The following is a 19,564-nucleotide window of genomic DNA, read 5'->3' as shown; positions in this document are numbered from 1 at the left end:
CTCTTTGAGATACTTCAGGGGCCCTCTACAGAATCCCAAAATTAGCTGGAAATCAAAAGAACTTTAATGAAAATTTGATATTTGGGAAGTTTGTCAAAAAGTTTTAAAACACTTGGTAAAATAAGATCATAGGTCACTGTGAGATAATACTTATTCTGTAATCAAAGTGACAATAAAAGATTTCAAAGACAAATACAACACAGATCATTTAAAAGGTAAAGAAACTTAATATCTGTTATCAAAGGCAGTTCAACATTTTAAGAAAACCTGTCCTCTTGGGACTTCGCTGGTGGTGCAGTGGTATCTGCCTGCCAATGCAGGGGACACGGGTTCGATCCCTGGTCCAGGAAGATCCCACATGCCGTGGAGCAACTAAGTCCGTGCGCCCCAACTACTGAGCCTGTGCTCTAGAGCCCACAAGCCACAACTACTGAGCCCGTGTGCCACAACTACTGAAGCCTGCGTCCCTAGAGCCCGTGCTCCACAACAAAGAGAAGCCACCACAATGAGAAGCCCGTGCACCGCATCCAAGAGCAGCCCTTGCTCACCACAACTAAAGAAAGCTCACACACAGCAATGAAGACCCAACACAGCCAAAAATAAATAAATAAATAAGCAAATTTATTTAAAAAAAAAAAAGAAAAAGAAAACCTGTCCTCTTAAAAGAGAGAAAAGCCACATTCAAGTCTTGCACCAGCTTACTTTTACAATTCATTTACTCAATTAAATTTATTCTAAACTTAGTCAATCCTGACTGTGCACAAAACACTTTTCTCACAGTCCACTTTCCACAAACTTTTCATTACTTTCTGTAACCATCACTTTATTTTTTTGCAACCAGAAACAACCATCTGGGTTCAAGTAGCAATCTGAGTTGCATGGTTTCAATGCAACCAACAAAGGCTTAATTTCCAAAATATACAAACAGCTCATACAACTCAATAACAAAAACAAAAAAAAACAACTGATCAAAAAATGAGCAGAAGACCTAAATAGACATTTCTCCAAAGAAGACATACAGATGGCCAATAGGCATATGAAAAGATGCTCAATGTTGCTAATTATTAGAGAAATGCAAATCAAAACTACAATGAGGTATCACCTCACACCAGTCAAAATGGCCATCATTAAAAAGTCTACAAATAATATATACTGGAGAGGGTGTGGAGAAAAGGGAACCCTCCAACACTGTTGGTGGGAATGTAAATTGGTGCAGCCAGTATGGAAAACAGTATGGAGGTTCCTTTAAAAATTAAAAATAGAGTTACCATATGATTCAACAATACCACTCCTGGGCATATATCTGGAGAAAACTCTAATTCAAAAAGATACAGGACTTCCCTGGTGGTGCAGTGGTTAAGAATCTGCCTGCTAATGCAGGGGACATGGGTTTGATCCCCGGTCCAGGAAGATCCCACATGCCATGGAGCAACTAAGCCCATGCACCACAACTACTCAGCCTGCACTCTAGAGCCTGTGAGCCACAACTACTGAGCCCACATGCCACAACTACTGAAGCCCATGTGCCCTAGAGCCCGCATGCCGCAACTACTGAGCCCACACGCCACAACTACTGAAGCCCACACACCTAGAGCCCGTGCTCCGCAACAAGAGAAGCCACTTCAATGAGAAGCCCGTGCACCACAACTCAGAATAGCCCTCGCTCGCTGCAGCTAGAGAAAGCCCACGTGCAGCAATGAAGACCCAATGCAGCCAAAAAAGAAAAAAAAGATACATGCACCCCAATGTTCATGCAGCACTATTTACAATAGCCAAGACATGGAAACAAGTTAAATGTCCATTGACAGATGAATGGATAAAGAAAATGTGGTATATATATACAATGGAATATTACTCAGCCATAAAAAGGAGTGAAATAAAGCCATTTACAGCAACATGGATGGACCTAGAGCTTATCATACTAAGTGAAGGAAGTCAGACAGAGAAAGGCAAATGCCATGTGATATCACTTATATGTGAAATCTAAAATATGATATAAATGAACTTATTTACAAAACAGTAACAGACTCACAGACATAGAAAACAAATTTATGGTTAACACAGAGGAAAGGGGATGGGGGAGGGATAAATTAGGAGTTTGGGATTAGCAGATATATATATATATATTCAGGAATTCCCTGGTGGTCCAGTGGTTGGGACTCTGTGCTTCCACTGCAGGGGGTACGGGTTTGACACCTGGTCAGGGAGCTAAGATCCTGCATGCCACGAGGCATGGCCAGAAAAAAAAAAGAGAGAGAGAATATGTATATTCTTAATCACTTATACTGTACACCAGAAACTAACACAACATTGTAAATCAACTATACTTCAAAAAAACCCTAAAATCTTTGTCTAGTACATCCAATGTTTGGGCTTCCTTAGGGATAGTTTCTATTTAGTGCTTTTTTTGCCCTGTGTATGGTTCATACTTTCTATTTTCATTGCAATTTTAAAATCTGGATATTTTAAATAATGCAGCAGCTCTGGAATTCAGATTCTCTCCACCCCAGGCTTTATTGTTGCTGCTGTCTGTTTAGTGACTTTTCTGAACTAGTTTTATAGTCTGTATTCTTTGATATGTGTGGTCACCAAAGTCTCTGCTTCATTAACTTAGTGGTCAGCTAATGGTTAGAGAGAGATTTCTTCAAATCCTTTGAACCAATAAGTCTTCAACCTTTGCCTAGGGTTTCTCTGTGTGTGTTGGAGCATGCTTGAACACTCCAGCAAGGTAGTTTACAACTCTGCCTTAGCAGAGTTCTCCACAGAGCTTCAAGATCACCCAGAGGTGGAAATAATGCCATCTGCAGCAACATGGATGGACCTAGAGATTATCATACTAAGCGAAGTAAGTCAGACAGAGAAAGACAAATATACAATATTGCTCATATGTGGAATCTAATTTAAAATTATACAAATGAACTTATTTACAAAACAGAAACAGACTCACAGATCTTGAAATCAAACTTATGGTGACCAAAGGGAAAACGTGGGGGAAAATGATAAATTAAGACATTGGGATTAACATATACACACTACTATATATAAAATACATAACAAATAAGGACCTACTGTAGGGCTTCCCTGGTGGCGCAGTGGTTGAGAATCTGCCTGCCAATGCAGGGGACACGTTTTTGAGCCCTGGTCCGGGAAGATCCCACATGACACGGAGCAACTAAGCCGGTGCACAACAACTACTGAGCCTGTGCTCTAGAGCCCGCACGCCACAATTACTGAGCCCACGAGCCACAAATACTGAAGCCCACGTGCCTAGAGCCTGTGCTCTGCAACAAGAGAAGCCATCGCAATGAGAAGCCTGTGCACTGCAACAAAGAGTAGCCCCTGCTCCCCGCAACTAGAGAAAGCCCACGGGCAGCAATGAAGACCCAACGCAGCCAAAAATAAATTTTAAAAAAGACCTACTGTATAGCACAGGGAACTCTACTCAGTACTCTGTAATGGCCTATATGGGAAAAGAATCTTAAAAAGAGTGGATATATGTATATGTATAACTGATTCACTCTGCTGTACACCTGAAACTAACACAACACTGTAAATCAACTATACGCCGATTAAAAAAAAAAAATCACCCAGAGTTGAAAGCTTAGGGCCTTCTCAGTTCTTTCCTTGGCATGCTTGTAGCCCTGCACTTGCACATGCATATGGCCTTCCAGACTCCCAGAAGTACGTCAGAGCTTTTCAAGGTCCCTCTGGATATCTTATTCCCAGTTTTTCATGATTTTTGGTCAACTTGTTTTCTCCAGCTGTTATCACAACCTCGGGCAACTGTGATGTTAAACAGTTTTCACCAGTTATTTTTTAAAAGGCTATTTGACCTGAGAGAGCTCTGAATCAGGTCAAATAAAGACAAGCCCTATAAGTGAAGGTTTCCAGGGAACTGCTATACAGGTCAAGAATGACAATTTTCTGGGCCTCACACCCATTAGAATGGTTACTATAAAAAAAAAAGGAAAGAAAAGAAGTGTTGGTTGGGATGTGGAGAAAATTAGAACCTTTGCACACTACTGGTAGGAATATAAAATGGTGCAGCTGCTACGGAAAACAGTTCCCCCCAAAATTAAAAAAACGATTACCATATGATCCAGCAATTCCACTTCTGGACAAATATCCAAATTAATTGAAAGCACAGTATCAAAGAGACTTTGCACACCCATGTTCATAGCAGCATTATTCCCAATAGCCAAAAGGTGGAAGCAATCCAAGTGTCCATCGATAAATGAATTGATAAGCAAAACGTGGTATATTCATACAATAGAATATTATTCAGCCTTTAAAGGGAAGGAAATTCTGACACATGCTTCAACACGGATGAACCTTGAGGATGTTATGCTAAGTGAAATAAGCCAGTCATAAGAAAACAAATACTGTATGATTCCACTTATATGATATATCTAAAGGAGTCAAATTGGGACTTCGCTGGTGGTCCAGTGGTTAAGAATTGGTCTTGCAATGCAGGGGACACCGGTTCAATCCCTGGTCAGGGAACTAAGATCCCACATGCCACGGGGCAACTAAGCCTGTGCACCACAACTAGAGAGCCCGTGTGCTGCAACTACAGAGCCCACATGCTCTGAAGCCCATGTGCCATAACTAGAGAGAAGCCCGTGCGCTGCAACGAAAGATCCCGCGTGCCTCAACTAAGACCCAATATAGCCAATAAAGGAGTCAAATTCATAGAAACATAAAGTAGAAAGGTGGTTGCCAGGGGCTGGGGGAGGGGGAAATGGGGAGATGTTTAATGGGTCTAGAGTTTCAGGGTTTTTTTTTCAAGTTTCAGACTATTTATTAAGCAGTGTAAACCCCAACACAATACACCAACATGATTTCGTGCGTTTATTTATTTATTTTTTACTTTTTGGCCGTACCACGCAGCACGTGGGATCTTAGTTCCCCAACCAGGGATCGAACCGGTGCCCCCTGCAGTGGAAGTGCCAAGTCTTAACCTCTGGACCACTAGGGAAGTCCCTGATTTCGTGCATTTAGAGGGGAAATGTTTCCTGGTTAAGTGGAAAATTGTGCAGATGGCTTCTGGAAGACCTTCATTCTAAGCAGCTTTATAATGAAACATTTCATTTAGAAGTCTGGACCTTCTTTCTTCAATTTGCTGTAATCTACATTCACTGAGTAGAACTTGTACTGATCATTGGGACCCAGTTTTTTCCAGGGTTCTGGGTTACTCTTTCTGTCCCAACTGACATCTGGATTGAACAATGCCTGGCGCAAGACATACAGTGTTGCTCCAGTACCTCCCGCTTCAATAAATATGAAGAGGGGGATCAAGCTAAGATGCTTCTTGGCCTGACCGATGATTAGGCGGAGCATGGTTGTGACAGAAGCCTCGAGTCCAGACGGAGAGAACAATAAACTTGCAAGACCCAGGACTAAACAGTCTCTGTGCCGAGCAGAGTTTCAGTTTTGCAAGATGAAAAAGTTCTGGAGATCTGTTTCACAACAATGTGAATATTCTTAACATTCCTGAACTGTACATTCAAAAATGGTTAAGGTGGTAAATTTTATGTTATGTATACTTTGTTACAATTAAAAGTACATGGACACCTACTATGTGCCTGGCATTCTGGTTCATCTTTGTACACCCAGTGCCTGCATATCATGAATACTCCTCATCTTCCCTCTCAGCAACTTTTTAAATTTATTTATTTATTTATTTATTTATTTTTGGCTGCGTTGGGTCTTTGTTGCAGCGAGTGGAGGCTGCTCTTCGTTGTGGTGCGCAGGCTTCTCATTGCGGTGGCTTCTCTTGTTGAGGAGCATGGGCTCTAGGCACGCGGGCTTCAGTAGTCGTGGCTCGCGGGCTCTAGAGCACAGGCTCCATAGTTATGGCACACGGGCTTAGTTGCTCCGCGGCAATGTGGAATCTTCCTGGACCAGGGCTCGAACCCATGTCCCCTGCATTGGCAGGCAGGTTCTTAACCACTGCGCCACCAGGGAATTCCTCCCTCTCAGCACCATTTGACTCCCTTCTTGAAATGCCTTTTCTCTTGACTTCCAGAAATCCTTTCTTGGTTCTGTTCCTGCCTCACTGGCTGCTCCTACTCAATCTTTTGCCAGTTCCTTCTCTTTCCCCTGATCTTTGTACCTTGGAAATGCTTCAGGGCTTAGGCTTCTAACCTCCCCCCACCTACTTTCACTCCCTAGGTGATCTCCTCTGTCTCCTGACTTTAAATGACTTTGATATACTGATGCCTCCTAAATTTGTTATCTCCAGCCTGTACCTCACTCCTGACCTTCAGTTATATCCAATCACCTACCCAACATCTCTATATGATATTTCATAAGCATTTCAGAGTTCACAAAAATAATACAAAACTCCCAATTCCCCCTCTTAATCTGTTCCTCCAGCTGACTCTCAGCTTAACTAAAACCTTCAGAGTCATTCTTAACTCCTATCATCCACACACCCTATATCTAACCCATCAACATATCCCTGCAGCTCTACCTTCAAAATAATTCCAGAATACATCTTGTCTCCTCCACTTCCCAGTGTCCAAACCACCAAAAACCATTGCCTGATTTACTGAAATAGCCTCCAACTTCCCTCCTTGCTTTACCTTCTCCTGCTCCCTGCCTTAGTCCACACACAGAAGCCAGTGCTATTTTGAAAAGGCAAGTCTGGTCATGTCTCTCTCCTGTGCTCCAAACCCTCCAAATGGCTCCCTATCCCACTCAGAATAGTAGCCAAAAGCATTTTTTTATGAATTGTACATTTATTTGGTTCAACAAACATTTTCTTGAGCATCTACTAAGTATTAGGTTTGATGAGGGGCACTGGGGATATATAACATCTGCCCTTGGAGAAGTCTCAAGCATAGCAAGTCAACTCTGTACCTTGTAACAGTGTGGGGGGTGCAGAGCACCATGGGGGAGGAATTTTTAATCCAACTTTTATATTAGTAAAGACTCTCAAGAAAGTATAATGCAAAAACTAAGCCTTCAGGAATTGGTACAAGTTATCCAGAGGATGTGGCCAAGGGATAGTAGGGAACAACAGAGGGATGTGAGAAAGTTACTCAGGTTTGGGAAACCACATGTTCACAATTAGCCAAAGCATTTTAATGGCCTACAAGGCCCTGCATATTCTGCCCCCACTCCACCCCTCTGTGACTCATCTGCTCAAGCTGCACTGATATCCTGTTCCTTCTGCCGAGAATGCTCTTCCCCCAAATTTCCACAGGGTTCATTCCCTCACTCCCTTCAGGTTTCTGCTCCAATGTCACCTTATCACAGAAGTTTCTTTGATCATCCAAATAATATAAAACTTCCTACTCTTACCTCAACCCTTCCTGTCTCCTAATCCATCTTATCTCTAATTTATATATAAATATAAATATATGTATATTCATTCATTCATCACCTTTCTCCTCCAAGGACATTGCTCTGTTTACTGTTTGATCCCCCAAATTTAGTACAGTGTGCCTGGTGTGTTGGAGGCACTCAATATATTTTGGATAAATGAATGAATGAATGTTCAATAATTAGTTGTTAAATGAAGGAGATTAGTATGCTACTTTTCAAGACATCAGAGCAAAACTTAACCAATTTCTCAATCTACAAACAATCCATTTTCCAGGATGCATTAGAGAAAATTAATTCATTGAGCCACATCCACAAAAGAAGGTGAAATGTTCCAAGGAGCAATTCTAATATTAAAGTTGACCCAACCGGGTCTGAGCAGAGCCATGCTTAACTTCCAGATTTATGTTTTGAGAAAGATTTTTACTGAGACATAGATACTTACAACTCATTCCCACAAATCTGGAATGTCTAAACGTTCATCCAAGTTTGGATTTCTTCCACTGGTTACTCAGTCATTAGATCTTGGTCCTTTTCAATCCTGACACCCTTCCTCATGACAACTTTGTATGACAGGCATGTGCATCATTCTTCATTCTCTGGTGACTGTCCTATTAATATACAGCATTAAGTAAATAACCAGACCACTGGTTTGAAAAGCAAACTAAAAAGGATTTAAAGACTTAGGAACCCATCTTAATTCAAATAAGATGTTAAATCCTAGGGACTTCCCTGGCGGTCCAGTGGTTAAGACTCCACGATTCCAATACAGGGGGTGCGGGTTCGACCTCTGGTCAGGGAACTGAGATCCTGCATGCTGCGCAGCCTGGCCAAAAATTAAAAAAAAAAAAAAAAGATGTTAAGTCCTATTTGCTCCAGGAGAAAAGGTGAGGTAAAACACTCATTGTGGAGGTGAAGGTGGGGTGATACTTCTATAATCAGAAGTTATAACAGCACCAGGAAGGTTGAAGGCCAATTATACTTCAAAAACAAACTCATAGAAAAAGAGATCAGATTTGTGTTTACCAGAGGTGAGGGTGGAGGAGGGGAAATTGGATGAAGGCAGTCAGAAGGTACAAATTTCCAGGTATAAGATAAATAACTACTAGGAATGTAATGTACAACATGATAAATATAATTAACACTGCTGTATGTTATATATAAAAGAGAGTAAATCCTAAGAGGATCACAAGGAAAAACTTTTTTTCTATTTCCTTAATTTTGTATCTATATGGGATGATGGATGTTCACTAAACTTATTGTGATAATCATTTCATGATGTATGTAAGTCAAGTCATTACGCTGTACACTTCAAACTTATACAGTGCTGTAAGTTGATTATATCTCAATAAAATTGGAAGAAAAAATAAACAAAAAAGATTTTCTCTGTATCATTGGTTTGGAGCAGTTTTATAACAATGTGCCTTTGTTTGTTTGTTTTTAGGCCACAGCACGTGGCTTCTGGGATTTTAGTTCCCCAACCCGGGCCCTCGGCAGTGAGAGCACAGAGTCCTAACCACTTGATGGCCAGGGAATTCCCACAATGTGCCTTTGTGTAGTATTTTTCATCTACCTTTTGCTGATGTTCATTGAACTTCTTGGATCTGTGAGTTTATATCCTTCACTAATTTTGGAAAGTTTCAGAACTTTACTTCTTCACGTACTTTTTCTGTCCCCCTTCCTCTCCTTTGGGGATTCTATTTCCTGCATATTAGGCCACATGAAATTGTCCCACAGCTCATTTATGCTTTTTTCTATTTTCATTTTTTGGGGATTCTTTTTTCCTCTGTTCCATTTTCTTAGTTTCTACTGCTATGATTTAAACTACTGATGTTTTTCTTCTGCAATGTCTAGTCATTAATTCCATCTGGTGTATTTTTCATCTTTAGGATTTCATTGTGGGTACTTATATATATTCCATGTCTCTGCTCAACTTTTTTAACATATGCAGTGTAGCTTTAATAACTTTTTTAGCATCATTGTCTCCTAATTCTAACATCTGTGTCCATTCTGTGTTAGTTTCCATTGATTGATCATTATGGTTCATGTTTTCCTGCTTAAAAAAAACCAACACTCTTTTATTGAGATATAGTTCACATGCCACACAATACACCATTTAAAGTGTACAGTTAGGACTTCCCTCATGGCGCAGTGGTTAAGAATCTGCCTGCCAATGCAGGGGACATGGGTTCGATCCCTGGTCCAGTAAGATCCCATGTGCCATGGAGCAACTAAGCCCGTGTGCCACAACTACTGAGTCCAAGCTCTAGAGCCCACGAGCCACAACTACTGAGCCCACGTGCCACAACTACTGAAGCCCACGCACCTAGAGCCCATGCTCCACAACGAGAAGCCACCGCAATGAGAAGCCCACGCACCACGACGAAATGCAGCCCTCGCTCGCTGCAGCTAGAGAAAACCCGTGCACATCAACAAAGACCCAATGCAGCCAAAAATAAAATAAATTCATTAAAAAAATAAAGTGTACAGTTAAATGTTTATTTTTAGTATACTTACAGAGTTCTGCAACCATTACCACACTCAGTTTCAGAACATTTTCAACACCCCAAAAAGCAATCCCCTACCCCTTAGCAGTCATTGCCTTTTTTTCCCCAGTTACCTTCCTCCCCCACCCCACCAGACCTACTAATCTACTTTGTCTCTATGGACTTGCCTATTCTGGACATTGTCTATAAATGGGATCATACAATATGCGGTCCTTTGTGACTGGCTCCTTTCACTTGACATACGTTTTTCAAGGTTATTCCATATTGTGGTATGTACCTCTTGCTTCTTTTTGTGCCTAATCATCTTTGTTTGGATAATAGACATTGTGAATTTTACCTTAGGTGCTAGGGTTTTATTATTAGTATTCCTATAAATCTTCCTGATCTTTGTACTGAGATAGTTAAGTTACTTGGAAACAATTTGATCTTTCAGGGTCTTCCTTCTATGATTTGTTAATTGGGTCTGCACTGGTACTTAGTCCAGGGCTAATTATTCCCCACAACCTTCCTGTGTATTCTATGCCCTGTGAATTATGTTCTTCCAATTGACCTATGTGCCAGGCCTAGTTCTAATCCAGTTGGATGGTTCTTTCCCTGGACTTGGGTAGTTTCTTCATATGCATGCACTTATCAGTACTCTGCTGAATATTCAAGGGGGACTCTTTGCAGATCTCTTTGGTTCTCTCTCTGTGAAGCTCTCTCCTGATATTCTGTCCTTCGAACTCTAACTGCCCTTGTCTCTCTGGATTATTTTAATTTAGGGAGGCCACCAGGCTCTACCTTCTCCCCTTTCTGTGCCACAGCATGAAAACTCTCCAAGTCCTCCCCACAGATACACCAGAAATACATCTACACGTGGAAAAACTCCTATAGAACACCTACTGAACGCTGGCAGAAGACCTCAGACCTCCCAAAAGGCAAGAAACCCCCACGTACCTGGGTAGGGCAAAAGGAAAAAATAAACAGAGACAAAAGGATAGGGACGGGACCTGCACCAGCGGGAGGGAGCTGTGAAGGAGGAAAAGTGTCCACACACTAGGAATCCCCTTCGCGGGCGGAGACTGCGGGTGGCAGAGCGGGGGAGCTTCGGAGCCAAGCAACAGGGGTGCAGAAGGCAAAGCGGAGAGATTCCAGCACAGAGGATCAGGGCCGACCGCCACTCACTAGCCGAGAGACTTGTCTGCTCACCCGCCGGGGCGGGCGGGGCTGGGAGCTGAGGCTCGGGCTTCAGTCGGAGCGCCAGGAGAGGACTGGGGTTGGCGGCATGAACACAGCCTGCAGGGCGTTAGTGCACCACAGCTAGCCGGGAGGGAGTCCGGGGAAAAGTCTGCACCTGCCGAAGAGACAAGAGACTTTTTCCTCCCTCTTTATTTCCTGGTGCGCGAGGAGAGGAGATTAAGAACGCTGCTTAAAGGAACTCCAGAGACAGGCGTGAGCCGCGGCTAAAAGCGTGGACCCCAGAGACGGGCGCGAGCCGCGGCTAAAAGCGCGGACCCCAGAGACAGACATGAGACGCTAAGGCCGCTGCTGCCGCCACCAAGAAGCCTGTGTGCGAACACAGGTCACTATCCACACCGCCTTCTGGGGAGCCTGTGCAGCCCGCCACTGCCAGGGTCCCGGGATCCACGGACAACTTCCCCGGGAGAACGCACGGTGCGCCTCAGGCTGGCGCAACGTCACTCCGGCCTCTGCCGCCGCAGGCTGGCCCTGCACTCCGTGACCCTCCCTACCCCCGGCCTGAGTGAGCCAGAGCCCCCGAATCAGCGGCTCCTTTAACCCCGTCATGTCTGAGCAAAGAACAGACGCCCTCCAGTGACCTACACGCACAGGCGGGGCCAAATCCAAAGCTGAGCCCCTGGGAGCTGTGAGAACAAAGAAGAGAAAGGGAAATCTCTCCCAGCAGCCTCAGAAGCAGCGGATTAAAGCTCCACAATCAACTTGATGTACCCTGCATCTGTGGAATACCTGAATAGAAAACGAATCATCCCAAATTAAGGAGCTGTGTGGATGAAAGGCTCTTGGTGCTGCAGCCAGGAGTTAGTGCTGTGCCTCTGAGGTGGGAGAGCCAACTTCAGGACACTGGTCCACAAGAGGCCTCCCAGCTGCACATAATAGCAAAGGGCGAAAGTCTCCCAGAGATCTCCATCTCAACGCCAGCACCCAGCTTCACTCAATGACCAGCAAGCTACAGTGCTGGACATCCTATGCCAAACACCTAGCAAGACAGGAACACAACCCCACCCATTAGCAGAGAGGCTGCCCAAAATCATAATAAGTCTACAGACACCCCAAAACACACCACCAGACGTGGACCTGCCCACCAGAAAGACAAGATCCAGCCTCATCCACCAGAACACAGGCACTAGTATCCTCCACCAGGAAGCCTACACAACCCACTGAACCAACCTTAGCCACTGGGGGCAGACACTAAAAACAACAGGAACTGCAAACCTTCAGCCTGCAAAAAGGAGACCCCAAACACAGTAAGATAAGCAAAATGAAAAGACAGAAAAACACACAGCAGATGAAGGAGCAAGATAAAAACCCACCAGACCTAACAAATGAAGAGGAAATAGGCAGTCTACCTGAAAAAGAATTCAGAATAATGATAGTAAAGATGATCCAAAATCTTGGAAATAGAATAGACAAAATGCAAGAAACATTTAACAAGGACCTAGAAGAACTAAAGATGAAACAAACAACGATGAACAACACAATAAATGAAATGAAAAATATTCTAGATGGGAACAATAGCAGAATAACTGAGGCAGAAGAATGGATAAGTGACCTGGAAGATAAAATAGTGGAAATAACTAATGCAGAGCAGAATAAAGAAAAAAGAATGAAAAGAACTGAGGACAGTCTCAGAGACCTCTGGGACAACATTAAACGCACCAACATTCGAATTATAGGGGTTCCAAAAGAAGAAGAGAAAAAGAAAGGGACTGAGAAAATATTTGAAGAGATTATAGTTGAAAACTTCCCTAATATGGGAAAGGAAATAGTTAATCCAGTCCAGGAAGCACAGAGAGTCCCATACAGGATAAATCCAAGGAGAAATACACCAAGACACATATTAATCAAACTGTCAAAAATTAAATACAAAGAAAACATATTAAAAGCAGCAAGGGAGAAACAACAAATAACACACAAGGGAATCCCCATAAGGTTAACAGCTGATCTTTCAGCAGAAACTCTGCAAGCCAGAAGGGAGTGGCAGGACATATTTAAAGTGATGAAGGAGAAAAACCTGCAACCAAGATTACTCTACCCAGCAAGGATCTCATTCAGATTTGATGGAGAAATTAAAACCTTTACAGACAAGCAAAAGCTGAGAGAGTTCAGCACCACCAAACCAGCTCTACAACAACTGCTAAAGGAACTTCTCTAGGCAAGAAACACAAGAGAAGGAAAAGACCTACAATAACGAACCCAAAACAATTAAGAAAATGGGAATGGGAACATACATATCGATAATTACCTTAAATGTAAATGGACTAAATGCTCCCACCAAAAGACACAGATTGGCTGAATGGATACAAAAACAAGACCCATATATTTGCTGTCTACAAGAGACCCACTTCAGACCTAGAGACACATACAGACTGAAAGTAAGGGGATGGAAAAAGGTATTTCATGCAAATGGAAACCAAAAGAAAGCTGGAGTAGCAATTCTTATATCAGACAAAATAGACTTTAAAATAAAGACTATTAGAAGAGACAAAGAAGGACACTACATAATGATCAAGGGATCGATCCAAGAAGAAGATATAACAATTGTAAATATTTATGCACCCAACATAGGAGCACCTCAATACATAAGGCCAATACTAACAGCCATAAAAGGGGAAATCGACAGTAACACATTCATAGTAGGGGACTTTAACACCCCACATTCACCAATGGACAGATCATCCAAAATGAAAATAAATAAGGAAACACAAGCTTTAAATGATACATTAAACAAGATGGACTTAATTGATATTTATAGGACATTCCATCCAAAAACAACAGAATACACATTTTTCTCAAGTGCTCATGGAACATTCTCCAGGATAGATCATATCTTGGGTCACAAATCAAGCCTTGGTAAATTTAAGAAAATTGAAATTGTATCAAGTATCTTTTCTGACCACAACGCTATGAGACTAGATATCAATTACAGGAAAAGATCTGTAAAAAATACAAATACATGGAGGCTAAACAATACACTACTTAATAATGAAGTGATCACTGAAGAAATCAAAGAGGAAATCAAAAAATACCAAGAAACAAACAAATGACAACAGAGACACGACGACTCAAAATCTATGGGATGCAGCAAAAGCAGTTCTAAGTGGGAAGTTTATAGCAATACAATCCTACCTTAAGAAACAGGAAACATCTCGAATAAACAACCTAACCTTGCACCTAAAGCAATTAGAGAAAGAAGAACAAAAAAACCCAAAGTTAGCAGAAGGAAAGAAATCATAAAAATCAGATCAGAAATAAATGAAAAAGAAATGAAGGAAACGATAGCAAAGATCAATAAAACTAAAAGCTGGTTCTTTGAAAGGATAAACAAAATTGATAAACCATTAGCCAGACTCATCAAGAAAAAAAGGGAGAAGACTGAAATCAATAGAATTAGAAATGAAAAAGGAGAAGTAACAACTGACACTGCAGAAATACAAAAGATCATGAGAGATCTACAAGCAACTCTATGCCAATAAAATATACAATCTGGAAGAAATGGACAAATTCTTAGAAATGCACAACCTGCCAAGACTGAATCAGGAAGAAATAGAAAATATGAACAGACCAATCACAAGCACTGAAATTGAAACTGTGATTAAAAATCTTCCAACAAGCAAAAGCCCAGGACCAGATGGCTTCACAGGCGAATTCTATCAAACATTTAGAGAAGAGCTATCACCTATCCTTATCAAACTCTTCCAAAATATAGCAGAGGGAGGAACACTCCCCAACTCATCTACGAGGCCACCATCACCCTGATACCAAAACCAGACAAGGATGTCACAAAGAAAGAAAACTACAGACCAATATCACTGATGAACATAGATGCAAAAATCCTCAACAAAATACTAGCAAACAGAATCCAACAGCACATTAAACGGATCATACACCATGATCAAGTGGGGTTTATCACAGGAATGCAAGGATTCTTCAATATATGCAAATCAATGAACGTGATACACCATATTAACAAATTGAAGAAGAAAAACCATATGATCATCTCAATAGATGCAGAGAAAGCTTTTGACAAAATTCAACACCCATTTTGATAAAAACCCTGCAGAAAGTAGGCATAGAGGGATCTTTCCTCAACATAATAAAGGCCATATATGACAAACCCACAGCCAACATCGTCCTCAATGGTGAAAAACTGAAAGCATTTCCCTTTCAGGAAAAGGTTTCCTGACCTTTTTCAAGGTCAGGAAAAAGAAAAGGTTGCCCACTCTCACCACTCTTATTCAACATAGTTTTGGAAGTTTTAGCCACAGCAATCAGAGAAGAAAAGGAAATAAAAGGAATCCAAATCGGAAAAGAAGAAGTAAAGCTGTCACTGTTTGCAGATGACATGATACTATACATAGAGAATCCTAAAGATGCTACCAGAAAACTACTAGAGCTAATCAATGAATTTGGTAAAGTAGCAGGATACAAAATTAATGCACAGAAACCTCTGGCATTCCTATACACTAAGGATGAAAAATCTGAAAGTGAAATCAAGAAAACACTCCCATTTACCATTGCAACAAAAAGAATAAAATATCTAGGAATAAACCTACCTAAGGAGACAAAAGACCTGTATGCAGAAAATTATAAGACACTGATGAAAGAAATTAAAGATGATACAAATAGATGGAGAGATATACCATGTTCTTGGATTGGGAGAATCAACATTGTGAAAATGACTCTACTACCCAAAGCAATCTACAGATTCAATGCAATCCCTATCAAACTACCACTGGCATTTTTCACAGAACTAGAACAAAAAGTTTCACAATTTGTACGGAAACACAAAAGACCCCGAATAGCCAAAGCAGTCTTGAGAACGAAAAACGGAGCTGGAGGAATCAGGCTTCCTGACTTCAGACTATACTACAAAGCTACAGTAATCAAGACAGTATGGTACTGGCACAAAAACAGAAATATAGATCAATGGAACAGGATAAAAAGCCCAGAGATAAACCCACGCACATATGGTCACCTTATCTTTGATAAAGGAGGCAGGAATGTACAGTGGAGAAAGGAAAGCCTCTTCAATAAGTGGTGATGGGAAAACTGGACAGGTGCATGTAGAAGTCTGAGATTAGATCACTCCCTAACATCATACACAAAAATAAGATCAAAATGGATTAAAGACCTAAATGTAAGGCCAGAAACTATCAAACTCTTAGAGGAAAACATAGGCAGGACACTCTATGACATAAATCACAGCAAGGTTCTTTTTTGACCCACCTCCTAGAGAAATGGAAATAAAAACAAAAATAAACAAATGGGACCTAATGAAACTTCAAAGCTTTTGCGCAGCAAAGGAAACCATAAACAAGAGCAAAAGACAACCCTCAGAATGGGAGAAAATATTTGCAAATGAAGCAACTGACAAAGGATTAATCTCCAAAATTTATAAGCAGCTCATGCAGCTCAATAACAAAAAAACAAACAACCCAATCCAAAAATGGGCAGAAGACCTAAATAGACATTTCTCCAAAGAAGATATACAGACTGCCAACAAACACATGAAAGAATGCTCAACATCACTAATCATTAGAGAAATGCAAATCAAAACTACAATGAGATATCATCTCACACCGGTCAGAATGGCCATCATCAAAAAATCTAGAAACAATAAATGCTGGAGAGGGTGTGGAGAAAAGGGAACCCTCTTTCACTGTTGGTGGGAATGTAAATTGATACAGCCACTGTGGAGAACAGTATGGAGGTTCCTTAAAAAACTACAAATAGAACTACCATATGCCCAGCAATCCCACTACTGGGCATATACCGTGAGAAAACCATAATTCAAAAAGAGTCATGTACCAAAATGTTTATTGCAGCTCTATTTACAATAGCCCGGAGATGGAAACAACCTAAGTGTCCATCATCGGATGAATGGATAAAGAAGATGTGGCACATATATACAATGGAATATTACTCAGCCATAAAAAGAAACGAAATTGAGCTATTTGTAATGAGGTGGATAGACCTAGAGTCTGTCATACAGAGTGAAGTAAGTCAGAAAGAGAGAGACAAATACCGTATGCTAACACATATATATGGAATTTAAGGAAAAAAATGTCATGAAAAACCTAGGGGTGAAACAGGAATAAAGACACAGACTTACTAGAGAATGGGCTTGAGGATATGGGGAGGGGGAAGGGTAAACTGTGACAAAGTGAGAGAGAGGCATGGTCATATATACACTACCAAACGTAAGGTAGATAGCTAGTGGGAAGCAGCCGCATAGCACAGGGAGATCAGCTCGGTGATTTGTGACCGCCTGGAGGGGTGCGATAGGGAGGGTGGGAGGGAGGGAGACGCAAGCGGGAAGAGATATGGGAACATATGTATATATATAACTGATTCATTTTGTTGTGAAGCTGAAACTAACATACCATTGTAAAGCAATTATACTCCAATAAAGATGTTAAAATGAAAAAAACAAAACAAAAAAACTCTCCAAGTGGTAACTTGGGGCAGTTTGGGGCTCATCTTCTTTCCCATTTCTCAGGGATCACTGTCCTTCACTGTCTGATGTGTATGTATTAAAAACCGTTGTTTCATGTATTCTTCCTTTTGGGGGGGGCAGTGGTTGGTTGTTTCATGTGAGAGGACAAATTTGGTCCCTGTTACTCCATCTTGACTAAAAGTGCATGAGCCAGGGGTTGTATTTGTGATACCACTTGGACAGTGGGACCAACAGAATTTGCCAATGACAAATAAGGAGAATCAACCATGATATATCTGCTGTTTGGCTCAAGTGACAGACTGGGTGTTATGGTGTTATTGGCTGAGATGAGGGAGACAGGAGGTTGGTTGAGCCAGGGAAATTCAAGAGATCTGTTTGGATGCGTTAAATGTGAGATGCCTTATGAGACATCCACGTGAACACGTCAAACAGGCCATAGCATATATGTCTGGTGTTCAGGAAAGAGGTCTAGGCTAGAGGCCTAAATTAGTGGATCTTCCAAATATTTGCAATAATTAAGGCTATGAGACAACATGAAGTCACCTAGGGAGAGAATACTGACTACAAAAGTAAGGCGGCCAGGATCATACCCAAGGATACCACAGTATTTGGAAATTGGATAAAGATGGAGGAGTAGCCAGAGATATAGGAGAAAACAAAGAGAGTGAGAGCAAGAAACTGTGGAATATGCTGGGTGGTTACAGGAAGGTGTAGAGAAGTGACTGCTGGTTTGGGAAGATTGTTACTCATCAGTGATCTGGTTAAGAACAGTCTCAGAGACATGGAAGTGACAAAAGCCAAACTGAATTAAGTTAAATATGCTCTGGGAATTCCCTGGTGGTCCAGTGGTTAGGACTTGGCCCTCTCACTGCCAAGGGTCCAGGTTCAATCCCGGGTCGGGTAACTAAGATCCCATGCCGTGGCCAAGAAAAAAAAAAAGCTAAATGTGCTCTGGGATGTGAGGAAGTAGAGACCGAAGAAAGCCAGAAGATTGGCTTTGCTGAGGAGCACAGCAATGGAGTCACGCCTAGGGTAGTACATGGGGCCAAAATTCACAAGTAAATATGTCTGTGGATGTTGACAACACAGTACATCAAACAACCTAGATGGCCATCAGTAGGGGAACAGCTGAACAGTTATACATTTATTCCACGGAATATCATGAATCAATTAAAAAGGATGAATAAAACAGATGCCCATTATATATTAATAATTTTTTAAAGCATCAAAACAATATTTGAAAAAAAGTAAAGGATGGGTGGATTGTGTCAATATCACAACTGTGTGATACTCAGTGTCACAACTGTGTGATACTTAGTATCACAACTGTGTGAACATTCTGAGTGTAGTATTTTACTATACAACATGTTACCTTCAGGGGTAAGTGTTAAAGCACATGGGATTTCTCTATTATTTCTCAAAACTACACGTTGAGTCCACATCTCAAAATTTATAAGTTGAATACAAAAATATTTCCAGTATGTACATAATTGGGGTCTTTTTTCCTCCCACACTGAACACTTATAACCTCTTGCCATCAAAAATACTTTTTCACTTTGTAAATAAAACGAAGCATGGGTGGGGTGGGGAATCCCATCCTGGCTTCCCCTGGCTATGGGGATAGACTCAGCTTTGAAGGTCTCCAGGCTCACCCCCGCCTCGAGGCTCCCCGGTCGCCTCCCTAGAAGTCTGGGAGAACTACAAATAGCTAACAGGGGCGGCCCCTCTTGGACCTCAGAGGTCCGAGTCTTGTTAGCCCAGAAGGTAACGCCGCTAGCTCTCCGAGCAGGACCCAGTTACGGAATTCTCGCCCTTTTCCGCTCAGCGAGGGGAAGGCTCTCTCTCTCCCACCCGTCTTCGGTTCCTTCAGACAGTCATGCCGTGGCGGAGCGTCCTCTGCTCCCCGCTCTCTCCTGGGGGAACGCCGCGCTCCCTCTCTTTGCTCCAAAGACCCAGAAGCTGGTTTAGGAAGACTGCAGCCGCGCTTTCCAGCGAGGGTGAGTCATTTCCGGTCACAGACTCCCTCCCCCGG

General features: G+C 41.8%; 1 pseudogene across 1 annotated transcript; it reads right to left on the bottom strand.

Annotated features, from left to right (window-relative positions):
• Window positions 1-4,989: 4,989 nt before the first annotated feature.
• LOC113611946 (cytochrome c oxidase subunit NDUFA4 pseudogene) lies at window positions 4,990-5,372 on the bottom strand (annotated as a pseudogene). Its single transcript, XR_003429651.1, has one exon. The product of XR_003429651.1 is annotated as a cytochrome c oxidase subunit NDUFA4 pseudogene (transcript).
• Window positions 5,373-19,564: the final 14,192 nt, after the last annotated feature.

The sequence above is a fragment of the Aethalodelphis obliquidens genome, unplaced genomic scaffold (genome assembly GCF_003676395.1).
Source record: "Aethalodelphis obliquidens isolate GAN/ISIS:26980383/991018 unplaced genomic scaffold, ASM367639v1 scaffold71, whole genome shotgun sequence".
Taxonomy (NCBI): domain Eukaryota; kingdom Metazoa; phylum Chordata; class Mammalia; order Artiodactyla; family Delphinidae; genus Aethalodelphis; species Aethalodelphis obliquidens.
Note: the sequence above shows the minus strand (reverse complement) of the source record. Positions and strands in the feature narration are given on the sequence as shown.